Below are 18,121 nucleotides of genomic sequence, written 5' to 3' on the forward strand. Positions count from 1 at the left end.
AGATTCAAATCAATTTCTATCAATATTCAAGTTGCTTTTGTTCCCAGAAACCAATAAGCTGACTCTAAAATTCATATGGAAATAGGATTCAGAATAACCAAAGCCATTTAGTAAAAAGAAGAGCAAAGTGGAGTACTCTCACTTCTAGATTTAAAATTTAACTACAAATCAACAGTAATTAAGATTCTGTGTACTGGCATGGAATAGACATATAGGTCAATGGACCAGAACTGAGAATCCAGCTGTCAATTGATTTTTGACAAGGGTGCCAAGAAAATTTAATGGGAGAAAGAGTCTTTTTTATTTTTTTAATCAACAAAAATTTATTTCATTAAGCATGAAGTTACATTCACATTTGTCTACAACCACAGTAAGTGAGGAAACAAATACTATCAGCTTTCTTGCTGTGGTACCGGATGTTCAGTCACAGGCTCACTTAAAGGCAGAGTCAACCCTGGCGGGGACTCGAGATCAGTCACAACTACTTGGGAGGAGAACACCAAGACCACCAGCTTTCTTGCCGTGGTGCTGGATGTCCAGTGGCAGGCTCACTTGAAAATGGAATCAACCCTGACGGGGACTCGAGATCAGTCACAGGTACTTGTGAGAAGAACACAAAGACCGCCAGCTTTCTTGCGGTGGTGCCGGATGTCAAGTGGCAGGCTCAGTTGAAGGCGGAGTCAACCCTGACGGGGACTCGAGATCAGTCACAGATACTTAGAGGGAGAACACAAAGACCACCAGCTTTCTTGCTATGGTGCCAGATGTTCAGTGGCAGGCTCACTTGAAGGCAGAGTCAACCCTGATGGGGTCCAAGATCAGTCACAACTACTTGGGAGGAGAACACTAAGACTGCCAGCTTTGTTGTTGTGATGTCAGATGTTCAGTGGCAGGCTCACTCTAAGTTGGAATCAATCTTGATGGAGACTCAAGGTCAGTAACAACTACTTTGGAGGAGAACACAAGGACTGCCAACTGTCTTGCTGTTGTTTTGGATGTGCAATAGCAGGCTTATCGAAAGGCAGAAGCATCTTGAAGGGAACTCAAGACCAATCAGAATTATTTTTGTTTAGTAGCAGGGTCATTAGAAGATGGAATCACCCCTGAAAGGAACTCGCTTTTACCTTCAGTATTTGGGGGTTGGGGGAAAAATCCAGGTCTTGGTGGAAGATAAGGAGGAAAACTCCTGGGTGGATAGGCATTCCTCACTGCAAATGGAGCATATGGTGGACCTGGGAATCGCTTGGTGGAAAATCATGTGGAGAAACTCCAAACAGGGTTCCTGGAGGAGGTGGGGGGAAAGGAGTTCCTCTTCTCATATCAGTAACATATGTGTAATGCTCTCTGCCAAATCCTGTGTTTGGAACATAAACTGCAGAAGGATCTTTGTGTAAAAATTTGAATTTAATCTCTGTGTCAGTTAATTTGTGTCTGTACTTAGCATTTTCTTTCCTTAAGCCATTGAAGTTTCTTTCAGCAGTCCAAGCTGCCAACCAATTGTCATGTGCTTTTTTTTAAGGAGTAAAATCTGCTATTGATAAGAAAGAATCATTCTTTCCAACTCTTCTTCAAGATGTTTGGCTTGCTTTCTATACTTCTCCAGCTGGTCAGTGGTATAGTTGACCTTTTTGTCTTGTTTAGAAAGTTTCTCTTGTCTCTCTAACTGGTAATTTTCCTCTACAGTTAGTGTTTTGTAAAGTCTCATTGTAGTTTCTTGATGTAATTCAGTCATTACTTCAAGTCTCTGTTGAAGCTTCTGATTCTCACTGTCAAAATGTGTGTTTTCTGACTGCAAAGATGCTTGTTCAGACTGAAGATGTTTAATATGCCCCATAGGCTCCTTCTTTGTTTTATCAATTTCGGACAACTGAATATAAATTTGGTGTCTTTCTCCTTTTAAAATTTTTAAAGAAGCATTTAACTTAGCAGCATGAATCAGTTTCTTCAAAGCTCCTTTTGGAGGATCAGCTAAATAAGCACCATTTTCTGATTCACTGTTCATTTCTACTTTCAAGTTATGATCATCCATTATGTCTTCTCCAAGCATAGCAGCCCAATCTTTCATCTTCAGCAAGTGTTTAGTCAGAGTCTTGATGTGCTCATCTTTGTCATTTAGAACTTGTTCTGTGTGTACTTTGAAGTCTTCACATGGTATTTTCTATTTATTAAGTTCACTCACTTGTTCTTTCCATACTTCAGCTTCTTGCAAAAGATATTTCTGGCTTTCCTGAAGTTGAGAATTTTCATTCAAAGCATCTTTTATCACTATCTTCAGTTGTTCTCCATTCATTTGAAATATCTTGAAGGGCATTTTGGCTTCAGCTATTTGTGATTTGAGGGATTTTGACTGATCTTCTAGAGACTGTATCATTTTTGAAATATCTGCCATCAACTCATCGTGTCTAGAATGTTTATATTTCTCTTCTTTTAACTCCTTTGTTAGGTACAGTATTTTATCCTCAGTTTCAGAAATGGACCTGTTCAGCTTTTCACAGGTTTTGCCTCCAAACTTTGTGCTTCTGCTGCCTCCTTCTCAAAGCTGACGTCCTTTAAAGATGACTCTATTTCATAGCCTTCATAGCTTTTTTGTGCAAAACTAAATTTTTCAAGTAGTTTACATTTTTCTTTAATTTGTTCACGAAGCACTACAGCAAGCTTTTTCTCTCTTCCCACACATAGCCGACTCCTAACTTATCTAAAACTTCTCCACAAAAAAAGGGGAATAGCAAAAAATCCAGTAACACCTGCCCATATCACTAATTCCCATGGAAAACCATTAGAATTTGATACCATACTTTCCAGCAGTGCTGCCACAATCCTGTGTAGCTTCTGCATGACCAGCCCCCAGTAGGGCTGAGGAGTAGCTCCCGGCTCCTACATAGGGCCAAGGCTGTTCTGGTGGTCGCCGCAGTAACCCCAGCCTGTTGGGGTCACAGTAAGCACCTGGAATACTAGCCTTCAGTCTGGAACTGGATTCGACCACTGTGGAGCCGGCTGCTGAGGGAGCTGTGGACATGGGGCGGGGGACGGTGGAGGGCACTGGAGAACAGGGAGCCTTCAGTCTGGAACCCGAATACACACGCAGCCCTCGGAGCAGACCACTGTGGAGCCGGCTGCGGGGGGAGCTGGGGGATGCGGACACCCACAGGCCTCACAGGCCCACGCTGCCCACCCCGACCCCCTTGTTACACTGTACATCTTGAGGCGGTGCAGGTCCGGGCCTGACCCCCACTTAACTGTTTTTTATTGGTAATATCGTATTGTGTTAATTACTTTAACTTTTTAATAATAAAAATATTTGTCAAGGAGAGACTGCAAATTTATATTTGTTCAAAATTGCCTTGGCCGTTATTGACATTTTGCTCTTCTATGTGAATTCAACATGTGAAGTTTCATTAAAAAAATCATTTTGGCTATTTTCTGTTTGTTTTTAGAAACAGTGTCTCACTCTGTCACCCAGGCTAGAGTGCAGTGGTGCATAGCTCACTACAGCCTCAAAATGCTGGACTGAAGAGCTCCTCCCACCTCAGCCTTCCAAGTAGCTACAGGTGTGTGCCACACACTGAGACATTTTGGCATTTTGAATTGCATTATATTTACAGATGATTTAAGACAAATTTCCATAGCTATGGAAATAGACTTTTTGCATCATGAAAATAACATTTTCCCCCTTTAAGATTATGTTTTGTGTCCTTCACAAACATTTTGTAATTTTCTATGTTAATGTTTTGTGCATAGTTTTTTTTACTACTAGTTTAAGAGTAGCTTTTTAAAAATCACATTTTTTTTTGGACAGAATCTCACTTTGTCACCCAGGCTGGAGTGTGGTGGTGCAGTCTTGGCTCACTGCAACCTCTGGCTCCCAGGTTTAACCAATTCTCATGTCTCAGCCTCCTGAGTAGCTGGGATTACAGGCATGCACCAACATGCCTGTCTAATTCGTGTATTTTTAGTAAAGACAGGGTTTTGCCATTTTGGCCAGACTGGTCTCGAACTCCTGGCCTCAAGTGATCCCCCTACATCGGCACCCCAGAGTGCCAGGATTATAGGCATGAACCACCGCTCTCAGCCTAATCACGTTTCTTAATTGGTCACTGAATGCAGGAACACCATTTGAATTTATATTAAGCAGTGTTTGTTTTTTTATAAAAATCTCTATGATATGTTTAGTTAAAACAAAACATCAGAATGCATACTACAAAATAACCATATTGTTTGATAAAACTGAAACAAAGTTACAATGTAAAATGTAAAATTCATTAATTTGAATTTCAGGCATTTGAAGCCGCTATTCTAAGTTTGAAACTGTTCCATTACTTTACGCTCTTTTTATTAGTGAGACTATATAGATATACCATTACTGCCTTTATATTTCTAAAACAGTCATCATTTCCTTCCATCTTTAATAATTGAGTCAGTTATAGAATTATATATTATCTTAGTAGTCTGACGATTTTACTCTTGTTGCTGATGAGAAGTTTGATTAGATACCATTGTCTTCCCTCTGTAGATACTGTCTACTACCTCTGGTAGTATCTTAAGGTTTTCCCTTTTTCATGATGCTCTGCAGTTTTACTTTGGTAGCTGACTTAATTTTATTATTATCAACACTTACAGCTAATTTCCCATCTAGAGACATTTCTTTCTTCATTTCTAGTAAACTCTATGTCATTATCACTTTGAGTGTCACTTTTCTAGTCTTTCTCTTCTTGGCCATTGTCAACATTTATTAGCTAAAATCCTGTTAAGTCTGTTAGTGTATCCTTCAAGTTTCACAAGTGTTCTCATGTTTTTTGTATCTTACTATCTCTAACTTATTAATTTCTTATTAATGAATTAGCATCATATTTATGCATTCTCTTTCATTAGTCTAATATAATTTTTATTTTATCAATTGAGATTTCTTTTTAATTTTAATTATATTGACCATATTTGTCATTTCCAAGCTATTTAATCGTTTTAATTTTAATAATTTTTTTCTCTTACATATGTAATTTTGGCTTCTTGAATGTTCCTATTTCTTGTTCTTTTCAAATTTCTTCCCCCTTTGGCTCTTTGATAAACCCCAATTAAATATTGTTCAGAGTCTTCTTTCATTTTCATTTTCATTCATCTTCTGCTTGGTGGGGATTTTTAAGTTGCCTTTCTTAAGAATCCATGTGTTGTGGAAATTGAATTTTCACATTTTAAGGGGTTATTTTTTTAACCTCTTTTTTAGTACTCACTTCTCTCTGCTGGATAAGACTCTTTCTCTCATTAAATTATCTTGGCACCCTTTTTTTAACAAATCTTTTTAAACAAGTTGTGCTAGGAAAACTGGATATCTATGTTTAAAAATAAATTTGGACCCCTACTTTATACTGTATAAAAAAATTAACTCAAAATAGATCAAAGACCTAAACACAAGGATAAAACTATAAAACTCCTAGAAGAAAACATAGGCATAAATCTTAATAACCTTTCTTGACATTCGCTAGGAGAGTAGATTGTAAGTGTTCTTACCATAAAAAAAGGGTAATTATGTGAGGACAGGAATACATTAAGTAGCGCCTGTAGTATTCGGTTTACTGTGTATATGTATATCAAAACATCATGTCACACACCTTAAATATATGCAATTTTAATAAAAAATAAAAATTTTAAAGAAAAATACAAAATGAAGATTTCTGATGGTAAATGTAGTGCCTGCTGTCTATAAAAATAGACATTTTTTGAGAGAAGACATACAAACAGCCAATGGGTATATGAAAGGGTGCTCAATATCACTAATCATCAGGAAAATGGAGATCAAAATCACAATGAGATATCACTTGTTAGGATGGTTATTATCAAGAAAAAAGCCAAATGATAACAAGTTGTATTAGTTCATTTTCAAACTGCTGATAAAGACATACCTGAAACTGAGTAATTTACAAAAGAAAGAGGTTTAATGGACTCACAGTTTTCTACGTTGCTGGGGAGGCCTCACAATCATGGCAGAAGGTGAAAGACACATCTCACATGGCAGCAGACAAGAGAAGAGAGAGCTTGTGCAGGGAAACTCGCTTTTGTAAAACCATCAGATTTCATGAGACTTATTCACTTTCATGAGAACAGTGTGGGAAGAACCTGACCCCATGATTCAGTTATCTCCCACTGGGTCCCTCCCACCATACATGGGAATTATGGGAGCTACAAGATGAGATTTGGATGAGGACACAGAGCCAAACCATATCACAGGTGTTGGCGAGAACATTGAGAAATTGAAACCATTTTTACAGTGTTGTGGGAATGTAGAGAAGGGTGCAGCCACTATGGAAAACAGTATAGAGACTCCTCCACAAATTAGAAATACAACTACCTTGTGATCTAGCAATCCTACTTCTGGGTGTATACATCCAAGAGAATTGAAATCAGGATCTTGAAGCACTATCTGCATTCCCATGTTCACCGTAGCATTATTTGTAATAGCCAAGATATGGAAACAAACTAAATGTCTGTCAACAGATGAATGGATAAAGTCTGGGTGTATACATCCAAGAGAATTGAAATCAGGATCTTGAAGCACTATCTGCATTCCCATGTTCACCGTAGCATTATTTGTAATAGCCAAGATATGGAAACAAACTAAATGTCTGTCAACAGATGAATGGATAAAGAAAGTGGAGGCATATACATACCATGGAATATTATTCCACCCTAAAAAATGAAGGAAATCCTTCCATTTGCAGTAACATGAATGAACATAGAGGACATTAAGCTAAGTGAAATAAGACAGTCATAGAAGGACAAACACTAGGTAATTCCACTTATATGAGATATTTAAAATAATCAAACACCCAGAAGAGGAAAATAGAATTGTGATTACCAGGGGCTTGAATGAGTTGAAAATGGACAATTGTTGCTCAATGGGTATAAAGCTTCAGTCATGCAAGATGAAAAAGTTCTAGAGATCTGCTGTACAACATAGTACCTATAGTTAAAATATGGCATTGTATACTTAAAAACATGTTAGGAAGATAGATCTCATGTTGGGTTCTTACCATACACAAAAATAACAATAAACAAAGACCACGCACATAAAAGAATACAAGAAAATTTTTGAAAGTTATGAATATGTTTAGTACCTTGATTGTACTAAATGGTAAACCATGTGTATGCATGTTCAAACTCAACAAAATACGTACATTAAGTATGTGCAGTTTTGTGTTTATAAACTATACCTCAATGAAGCTAAAAAATATCCTATGACCTTGGATTAGACAATGGTTTCTTAGATATGACAGCTAAAACACAAGCAGTCAAAGGAAAAATACATCATAAAACTTCATCAAAATTATAAAACTTATGTGCTTCAAAGAACATTATTGAGAAAGTAAAAATGAAAACCATATAATGGAATAAGATAATTGCTAATTATATATCTGACAAAGGTCTAGTATCTAGTATATATAAAGAATTCTTACAGCTCAACAATAAAAAGATAAGTAGCCCAATTAAAACCTGGGGAAAGGATTTAAATAGACATTCCTCCAAAAAAGATAAATAAATGGTTAACGAGCACGAGAAAAGATGCTCAATATCCTTAGCAATTAAATAAATTCAAATTAAAACAATGAGATACCATTTTATACCCACTAGGATCACTGTAATTGAAAATACAGGTAATAACAAATATTGGTGAGAATGTGGAGAAATTAGAACTCTCATACACTGCTAGTGCAACTGTAATTGATTTGGAAAATAACTTGACAGTTCCTCAGAAAGTCCAACATAGAGTTACCATATGACTTAGCAATTTCACTTCTAGGTATATACCCAAGAGAAATAAAAACATATGTCCATACAAAACTTGCAAACAAATGTTCGTCACAGTATTATTAATAATGGCCCCAGAGTGGAGACAACCCAAATGTCCATCAACTGATGAATGAATAAACATGTTACTATATCCATTCAATGGTATTATCCAGTCATAGAAAAAGAATCAAGTACTGATACATGGATGAACCTTGAAGACATTATACTAGGTGAAAGAAGCTGGGCACAAAAGGTCACCTACTGTAGGAATCCATTTATATGAAATGTCTAGAATAGGCAAATTCATGCAGAGAAAAGTAGATTAATAGTTGCCAGGTGCCAGGAAAGTGGAGAATGGGGAATGGCTACTAATGTGCATGGCTTTTCATTTAGGGGTGACGAAAGTGTTCTGCAATTAGATAGTAATAATGGTTGCATGACTTCGTGAATATACTTAAAAACGAGTGAATTGTACAATTTAAGGAATGGATTTTATGGTTTGTTAATTAAATATCAACTTAAAACAGTTTAAATATTAATTAGCAGATGTAAAAGGCATTTGATATATATAATAGTTCTTCCTTTTCCTCTTCCCCATTCCCAGATCCTAAGGAAACATTGATGTCCTATGTCACCATGTTTATCCTGCGGCTTCTTGTATTGCCTGGCTCACCTCCAGACACTCAAAGTTGAAAAACATAGGCCTAGGAAGCCAAAAAGGGAATCAAAGAGCCAGAGGTTCTCGGGTCCCTTAGATGATGGCCGCGGGAAACACTTTCTACTTTATTTTTTTCGAGGGAAAGGAAATATATTTCAGATTAGGCTACACATTTGGTTAGAAAAGCCTTTAAAATTCTTCACCTTTTTTTTTTTTTGCTCTCATTTCATATTCATGAAACCACTTTCCCAAGGATTACAACAGCAAGAACGGAGCATTTCCCCCCATTATCAAGGAGTGATTACCATTGAAAAATCATATCTATTTCCTATCTATCTGTCTGTCTATCTATCTATCATCTGTCATCGATTCATCTATGACTGTATTCATTTATTTGGTCCCCAGTAACTTGATGAACTTGAATCACTCTCCCTGAGTCTGAGTCTGGGAGACTGAAAAAACCAAGGACCAAGACTCTGAATTAAGGTAAATTAACCCCATCAGGGATGCCAAGTAGATTTTAATCTATATGCTAACTTCAATACATTAACAGTTGAGAAAGGTTCTGTGCTGAGCAAGATCCTAGGGACATGTCTGTGACTAGTTTGACAGAATGATGTGATGATTAGTAATGTCTGCTTGAACTCATGCAGGAAATTCAGGGTCTGTGTACTGCAGATATGCCACCCTGACTTAGTGAATGCTCCCTCAGGGGCCTCTAGCCAGAAAGCCTACTGATAATATCACTCAAACCTTGAAATACTGCATTCAGCCCAATATCAAGTTGTATTGTATGTGTATGTTTCACCTTCAGCAGCCTGCAGCTTAATTTAAAGCAAATCAAACCAAATGCCTACTCTGTTGTAATGATTATAACCTGTCCCATCCATTATTCTATCAATGACAAAGGAAATGACTTATTGGAGAATGCTTATTTAGGTTGCTGTCTTGTAGGATAAGTCAGCCACCCCATACATTAGATCAGATATGTTCAGGGTGCTATGGCTATAGACACACCCCATTCATTAGAAAACTTAGAAATAATTTCCTATCTTAAAATTATTATTGCCATCAAATTCCCTCTTGCATATTTCACTTCCCAAAGTGGTGATGACTAATCTCTCATACTAGTAATTATTTCCATTCTTTCTCAGTCAGCACAGAGGATTCGTGTGTGTATATGTGTGTGTGAAGGAAGGGGGATGGGGACAGGTAGAATGGGATGATTCCAATGTTTACTTGCATTTTCAAGTCAGAGATGGAAGGTACTAAATGGGGACTCATCATTAAGCTAAGCCTCCCACTGGCAAAAACGTGGATTTAATGCCTTCTTCATTCTGATCATGAGTATGCAGGCTTTAGTAGGGTGGTTCTGTACTTTCTTCAGGTTTCTGAATTCGGTTAACAAGTCAGTGGCCTAGCACAGACTGCTGTTTCTGGGTAGGTTCTTTAGTGAAGCACAGGAGGAGGAGAGAATTCAAATTTCTGGTTCAGGGTCCAGTTTAGGATCACATATGATGTTGAAGTGAACTGTCATCTTAGCCTCCTCTAATCTCTGACTTCCTCTGTCTCACTTTGTCTTTCATGGTTTTGAAGAGTGCTGGCTAGTTACTTTGTAGAATGTTCCTCAGTTTTGGTTTGTATGGTTTCCTCATGATTGGATTCAGTTTAAGCAATTTTGGCAAGAGCATCATAGAAGCGATGTCATATTTTTCTTAGTGTTTTATATCAGAAGGCACTTGCTGTTGATTTGTCCCATTACCAATGGTGATAATTTTGATTACTCAGTGAGGATGGCTGTCTCCTGAGTTTATCTACTGTAAAGTTGCTACCTACCCCTTTGCACTGTAATAAGTGTCTTGTGAAGGTATTATGTAAATATCCTATTTCTCCTCATTCTTTGCTTACTAATCTTTAGCATGCTTTTTAACTGAAACAATTCTACTAACAGATTTTACCAAGAGAGTGCCTTGGGCAGATTTGCCTTTTAGAAAGATTACTCTGAAATGTTTGGATGTGAGAGAGATGTGAGAAGAGGAAAATAGTTACTACGGGAACAGGGAAAAAGTTACTACAATAGTTCATTTAAGAAAGGGGTCCTGATCTAAGGCAGTGAGAGGAGTAGAGAAGAAAGATGGGAGAGCCATTTAGGCTATATTTGGAATCAGAATAAGCAGGGTTTACATTTCGTGCTATAGATTTAAATGCTGGAAAAATTCTTAAATAGGAAAAAACTTGCATTTTTTTTTCTTTTTTTTAATTGCATTTTAGGTTTTAGGGTACATGTGAAGAACATGCAAGATTGTTGCATAGGTACACACATGGCACTGTGATAAAACTTACATTTTTTAATAGATTAACAGGTATCTATATAACCTCTGGATTGCTCTTCTCTTTTTTTGAGATGGAGTTTTGGTCTTGTCACCCAGATTGTAGTGCAATGGTGCAATCTTGGCTCACTGCAACCTCCACTTCCCAGGTTCAAGTGATTCTCCTACCTCAGCCTCCCAAGTAGCTAGGATTATAGCATGTGCCACCACACCTAACTAATTTTTGTATATTTAGTAGAGATGGGGTTTCACCATGTTGGCCAGGCTAGTCTTGAACTCCTGGTCTCAGGTGATCCACTGCCTTGGCCTCACAAAGTGCTGAGATTACAGGTGTGAGCCATTGTGCCTGGCCCCAGGTTGCTCTTCTAAGAATAGTTGACTTTATTAAACATATCGTAGGTTTCATTAAATGATGTTTCACAAGCTGTTGATTCTCTTGGACAAATTCCTGTTGTTCAACTGATAGCTATTTCTAATCTTCAGTGTGGATGTGTCATCATTTGGTTATAGGCTGTGAGCAAATGAGATGGTGCTCTGCATAGCCCATAGGCTGCTTCCATTAGCCCTTTCCCTGAACTTTTGCCACTTTCTGGCTTAGCTAGTATCCTCTCTTGCATTCAGAATGCCTGCTCTAATACAAAATCTGGAGCTGTAGACCATGTTCTTATGATTTGACAGTATCGGGGAAGCATTTCTTATTGGCTTTTCCAGAGAAAGACAGCAAATAAGGAAGCCAGCAAAAAGAGAGAGGGGAAAGGGAAGTGGCTCAGTTCTTACTTTAAGAAACAACATGGAGGAGATGTTTGTTTATTTAAGGGTGGTGAACTTTTGCAGTATAGCTTTGCGAGGGAGCTGGAAAGAGCCTTGCAGTTTTTCATTACTGGGAGTTTAATTTGGTTTGTAAAATTACTTGAAGATAACTTTGAAATTGGTCTAAGAGCTTAGGGTTGTTCCTGACCCCAGGTCAACGGCCTACTTGATCTAGGCAAGAGAAGAAGGAGTTAAGGACAGGGAGTTGAGCTTTTTACTCCAAAAGCTACAGAGGGTATACCCCTCTTACATTCTAGAGCCTTACTAGGTTTCTGAAAATGCCCTTGTGGGTCATGAAACAATAGCCCTTTGAATGTATTTTTGCCGCTGCTGATGTGAGCCGATTAAACTGGCAGGCAGATGATGGAAGGAATGGTTACATGTCCCAGGCGGGGGAGGTCATGACAGTTGGATCCATGGTTGACAGAGGAATTTCAACACATATTCAAATCGGCTCCTAAGATAGATTGTCTGAGTTCCCTGGGCCTGCCTCATTCCCTCCTCAAATACATTTGACTCCTTCTGGCCCATAATACTCACGCTTCAAAAGTTTGGCTTAGCATCCACAGATCAACTCAGGGCGAGGTGGGGTTACTGATGAGCAGTGGTGCCCTCTTTGCGAGATACCACAGCATAGGAAATGAGCATCAGACCAAGAATCAGGTAACCTGGGTGGGGACCCAGGGCTCCAGATGGTTTCTTTCTTTATTTTTCTTACTGGTTAAATTCCCTGCCACGGTTTTGACATTCTCTTCTGGATGTTGATTGTGGTCTAGAGAAACAGCTAAGGAAGGCAAATCTGAATTAAAATCTGGTTCTTGAGAAAGAACTGAAGTTTTCAGCTTTTGCAAAATTATAGAGTACAGACTAGGAGAAAAAGGACAGGCAGAGGAGCTCTCTTTTCTAGTTGCATTCTAGAAACAGTGCTGATGAGTCCAAAAATATAGGGATAAAATCTTTTCTTTTTTCTTACTTTGAAAAAAATGCTTCTAACTGTCTGTATACTTGCCTAAGAAAATATTTCTCAGCTCCTCTGGAATATTTAGGTTAACTAAAAATGATAAAAAACATATCACAGACCTAGTGCACTCTTTATGCCCAGGATTTACCCAAAAGGTCCGCATGCTCTGGCTTGGAGACCCTGACCCCATCTTCTCAACTTGCTGGTTTCAACTCTTTAACTATTTGGCTGCAAAACCCTAATGCCAGGAGGAATGCGGAACTGACGAGTCCGCCCCATCTACAAGCTAGAAGGACATCTTGATTAAATTAGTGTCAAGGGGGGTAGAGAGAAAGGCACAGTGACACAAAGGGTGTTTTGAGGAGCCCTGTAGCGCCTGTGGAGAATGAATGTTCTCGTTAAATATGGCCGTGACCTGCAGCTCCACACATGCCAGAGACACAGCTCAATTGTCCCCAGGATTTGGGGGGTGGGGATGATCATAGGGAGAGGACAGCCTGGCATGGAAAGGCAGGAATGCAGGAAGGCCTGCTGTTGCTTTATTTTTGCTATAACTACAGCAAGCAATTCTTTGATTATGGTCCTTGTGTTTGGAAGGGATCAAGAAGTGGTTTCCTTTCCCCTGGGTATTTGAACCTTTGCTCTGCTCCTTGCTTCTCTGGGTAGTAGGGGACTCCTGAAAGCACCCATTGTCTTCAGCCTCTTTCCACCCCCTTCCTTGGGGCTCCCCAAGAAGATTGTTGCCTGAACTCTGTAGGGCAAGAATGAGAGGCAGTGCCCCCAAGACAGTGCCCACCCTTGTCATTTACCCACTATCCTCATTTCATTTATCCTTAAGTCCCAAGACCAAAGCACAGAACACATGGACTGTTGAAGGCTTCCACAGGACTGCCTGGGTCAGTGAGAAAGCAGAAATGCTTTCTAGCTGGATGACCCCTTGGCTGAGTTCCATTTGCACTGTGGCCAGGGTGCTTGGTGAGACATGCTTTTGCCATTTGCCCTTTGAACTGCCAACAATCCCAATGCAGCAAATGGATTTAAAAGCTGATTAAGTTTTAGATTTCTTTCCTTTAACCAGAATATTCTAGCGGCTTATTTTTATAGCTCTGTTTATATGATTCTCTTTTTAACAGATGGAATCACAACCTTTTCAGCAGTATACATCTGAGGAATTTAAAAACTGATACATCAAGAATATTCTTTTATACAATCTCTTTCTTGCTGCGAAGATTTATGGCCTCTCTTTTCCCTATCTTCACCCAATAATTATTAGGTACTTACTATATGCAAGGCATTATACAAGATAAGGAGAATACAGATAAGACAAAATAGCATTGAAGGAGTTTATGAGTTCAATTCCAACTTCACCAATTAATAGTTGTTCTCATGGACAAATTGCTTGACCTCTCTAAGCTTTAAGTACTAAGTGCTTTTTGTGCAGAGAGTTGTAGAGAGGTGAAATTTGAGCTGGGTTTTTAGTGAATGAAAATGATTTAAGTAATGAGATGAAATTAAAGATGAAAAAGTATGGAGTTTGTGAGCAGGGAGGGGGAGCTGAAGTCAAAGGACATTCCATATGGAGGAACAGGCTTCAGGATGAAGGAGAGCACAGGAATGTGTGAGGACTATTCAGAGGGTGGTGAGTAAAAATAGTTTGGCTAAATCAGAGTGTTAATGAGGAGAGCAGCTGAAACAAAGCCGTGAAGAGCTTCGAATGCCAGACTAAGGAGTTTGAACTTCATTCTGAGAGCGTAGGGAATAATGAAAGATCTACTTGTAGAAAAATGATAAAATATTGCTGTTGTTTCTGAAAGCCTGGGCCTCTAATTCCAGAACAGGGTAATAAGAGCCTGAGAGGTGGTAGCAGTGGCAGGGGGAATGAAAAGAAGGAGACAGATGCCAGATATATCATGAAGGAGAAATGAACAGCGTATGGCCACTTATTGGAAAGAGAATTTAAAGTCAATGATTACTTCTTTTCATTTTTTATGCTAGTGCCACTTAGAAAAAGCCAGTGTGCTGTTACAGAATTTGAGGTGGCTGGTGAAGCTGACATTTTCACATATGTCTCAGGAACTAGATGCCCAAATCTTCCTCAGACTCCAGGTGGCCCCATATAGAGCTTTTATATGTGCCAGTTTTTAGAATTTCTTATACAGTTCCTCCATTTGGTAGTCACCAGAGGATCTCTGAGATTAGTATCTGGATTCTTAATCACTCAGCTAATTTCAGAGATGCTGTTTATTTGAGATAGATTTAGCCTCCTTTTTCTCTTTGAGGGAGTGTGGTTTTTGAAAAGTCCCTAAGGAAGTAATGTGAAACCATATTTAAAACCTCAGGCTTGCTTCTCTTTTGTTTTACCAGAATACTTCGGTTACCATGTCCTGGGAAATGAACAACTTAAAACCATAAGTGTGTCACGCCTTCACTATCACCAGTATCTGTTCATTATATCATACAAAACATATTTCAGTTCTTATTAGGTATTCAGAATTGCACTGGGCCTGGTGAGGGCTACAAATAAACATAAGACAATCTGTTTTCAAAGTTTAAACTTAGAGTTGTGCTTCTAGAAATGGCAGCTTTTCTAGAAGCAAATTCAGACCAACCCTTTTGCTTCATGAGAGCTGCTTTTCTTGAAGAGGCTTCAGCCATTCCAGAAAATATTACTGAGTGTCAAAAAGCTGAGCAGAGTGTTTAATAGACTTGTAGGGCTAGCAGGACAAATACTGGAATTTAAGGCTGAGGAGGTGTAGCCTTGGTAAAATTCCCCAGGCTTTGAGACACCAAAGGGGTACAATTAAGAAGTAAGGATAAGCTAGAAACAGACTAAGACACTTTCACAGAGAATGTGAAGCCTAGCTTCACATTACCTTAAACTCTAATTGGATTAAGGTGATTTAGGATAGCCTGTGGCTAGAAACAAATTTAAATCCTCTCTAGAGGAAGATACTATGGAAGATACTATCATCCTAGGCCTAATATATCTCTCATCATTTTTCATTATGATGTTTGGCACTCAGTTGTAAATAATTAGGCCTATGAGGAAGTCAGAACTGTGACCAAAAGCTAAGAGAAACAGCTAGACCCACAGGAGATCCTAGTAATGGTATTCTCAGATGCAGACTTTAAATTAGCTATGTTTCATGTTTATGAAATTAAATGATAAAAACAAACCTGGAAATAATAAAAAAATCAACTCAGAATGATCAAAGACTTAAATGTAAGAGCTAAAACTATAAACTCTTAGAAGAAAATATAGGTGTAAGTCTTCATGACCTTGGATTAGGCAGTGTTTTCTTAGATATGATACCAAGGCACAAGCACCAAAAGAAAACATAAATAAATTGAACTTCATCAAAATAAAAACTTCCATGCTTCAAAGGACACTGTCAAGAAAATGAAAATACAGCTATAGAATGGGAGAAGGTATTTTCAAAACATATATCTCATAAGGGTCTAATTTCAGAACATATAAAGAATTCTTATAACTCAGCAACAAAAAGGTGACCAGTCCAGTTTAAAAATCGGCAAAAGACTTGAATAGGCATTTCTCCACAGAAGATATACAAATGGCCAACAAGCACATTCTTGACACTGTTATTTATTAGGGTACTACAAATCAAAACCACAATGAAATACCACTTCACTACCACTAGGATGGCTATAATTTTTAAAAGGAAGAAAGAAAGGAAAGAAGAATTTTGGAGAGAATGTGGAGAAATCAGAACCTTCATACATTGCTGGTGAGATTGTGAAATGGTGCAGATGCTGTGGAAAACTGAAAAGTCCTAAAAAATTTAAGCATAGAATTACCCCGTGACCCAGCAATTCCACACCTAGGTGCATACCCAAGAAAATTGAAAACATATGCTCACACAAGAACTTGTACACAAATGTTCATAACAGCATTATTCAAAATAACCAAAAAGTAGAAGCAACCCAAATGTTAATGAAGTGATTTATGGAACAAACCTAAACAAAGTATGGCATGCCTATACAATTGAAACCAAATGTGCTGTATCCATACAATGGAGTAGTACTTAGTCATAAAAAAGAAGGAAGTGCTGATACATGGTACAATGTGGATGAACCCTAAAATCATTATAAGTAAAAGAAGTGAAACATAAAAGGCCACATATTATATGATTCCATTTATAGTAAATGTCCGGAGTATGCAAATCTATAGAGACAGAAAGTAGATTAGTGGGTTCCAGGTGCTGGGGGAAGGGAAGATGGGGAGTGACTACTAACAGGTTTGAGTTTTCTTTGGTGTGATGAAATGTTTGGGACTTAGATAGTGGTGGTGGTTGTACAACCTTGCAAATATACTAACAACCACTGAATTGTTTACCTTGAAGTGGTAAATTGTATGGTATGTGAATTACATCTCAATAATTTAAAAATATAAACAAATTTTAGTACAAAAAATACAGTAATTAAAAGAATTTAATGTGCAGATCAAGTAGCAGATTAGATAGTTCTGAATGAATAATTAATGACCTGAAAGGTCAGAAAATAATACATACTGAACCTCAGAGAGATAAAAGGATGGAAAATACAGAAAAGAGCATAAGAGACTTGTGGGATATGGTGAGTAGGCCTAACATGCTTCTATTTGAAGTCTCAGAAGAAGAGAGCAAAGATAATGGGATAGAAGCAATATTTGAAGAGATAATGGCTGTGAATTGCCCTAAACTAAAAAAGACCTCAAGCCACAGTCCCAAATAGGAGAAATACAAAGAAAATACAAACAACTAGAGGTAAAAAAGACTTACTATCTTCCATGGAGCAACAGCATGGTTGACAGCTAACTTCTGAACAAAAGCAATAGAAGGCAGGTGACAATGGAATGTAAGTGTAGAAAGAAATAGCCTTCAAAAATGGTAGACTAAAGATGTTCTGAGACAAGAAAAATATGAGAAAATGGATCACCAGCAGACTTGCACTAAAAGAAATACTAAATGGCATTATTTAGGCAGAAGGAAAATGATCCCAAATAGAATCTTAGAAATGCAGTAAAGAATGAGGAGCATAAAAAATAAAAATTAAAAAAAAAAAGAATGAGGAGCAACAGAAACTGTATATAATAATATAAATCTAAATGAATAATCATGGTTAAAAACAACACTAATAATCATCTGTGGGGTTTTCCTTTTTTTAGGGATGTGGGTGGGAGAGACAGAGTCTTGCTCTGTTGCCCAGCCTGGACTTCAGTGGCACAATTATAGCCCACTGCAGCCTTGAACTCCTGGGCTTAAACGGTCCTCCCACCTCAACCTCCCAAGTATAACAGCTGGGACAAGAGGTGTGTGCCACCATGCCTGGCTTATTTTTTATTTTTTATGGAGAGGGTCTATCTGTTGCCCAGGCTGGTCGAACTCCTGACTTCAAGTGATCCTCCTGCCTTGGCCTTCCAAAGTGGTGGGGTTAAAGGCATGAGCCACCACACCAGGCCAACCCTGTGAGGTTTTAAATATATATAAAATTAATATAAATGGGAACAATGAAATCAACAATAGAATCTGTGTCTGGGTGGGGGTAGGGAAATGGGTTTAAAGGTATTTTCAGAACATGGTAAAA

At 38.2% G+C, this 18,121-nt stretch overlaps 1 protein-coding gene and 1 pseudogene across 9 annotated transcripts in view; one reads left to right on the plus strand and one right to left on the minus strand.

The window, feature by feature from the left end:
* SRGAP2 (SLIT-ROBO Rho GTPase activating protein 2) overlaps nucleotides 1-18,121 on the plus strand; it is a 270,174-nt gene that overhangs the window by 162,509 nt on the left and 89,544 nt on the right. The gene's annotated exons all lie outside the window — the stretch shown is intronic.
* Nucleotides 1,206-2,808, minus strand: LOC105722103 (melanoma inhibitory activity protein 2-like; annotated as a pseudogene).

The sequence above is a fragment of the Aotus nancymaae genome, unplaced genomic scaffold, assembly GCF_030222135.1.
Source record: "Aotus nancymaae isolate 86718 unplaced genomic scaffold, 86718_ANA_hifiasm-v0.15.2.pri h1tg000039l, whole genome shotgun sequence".
Classification (NCBI taxonomy): domain Eukaryota; kingdom Metazoa; phylum Chordata; class Mammalia; order Primates; family Aotidae; genus Aotus; species Aotus nancymaae.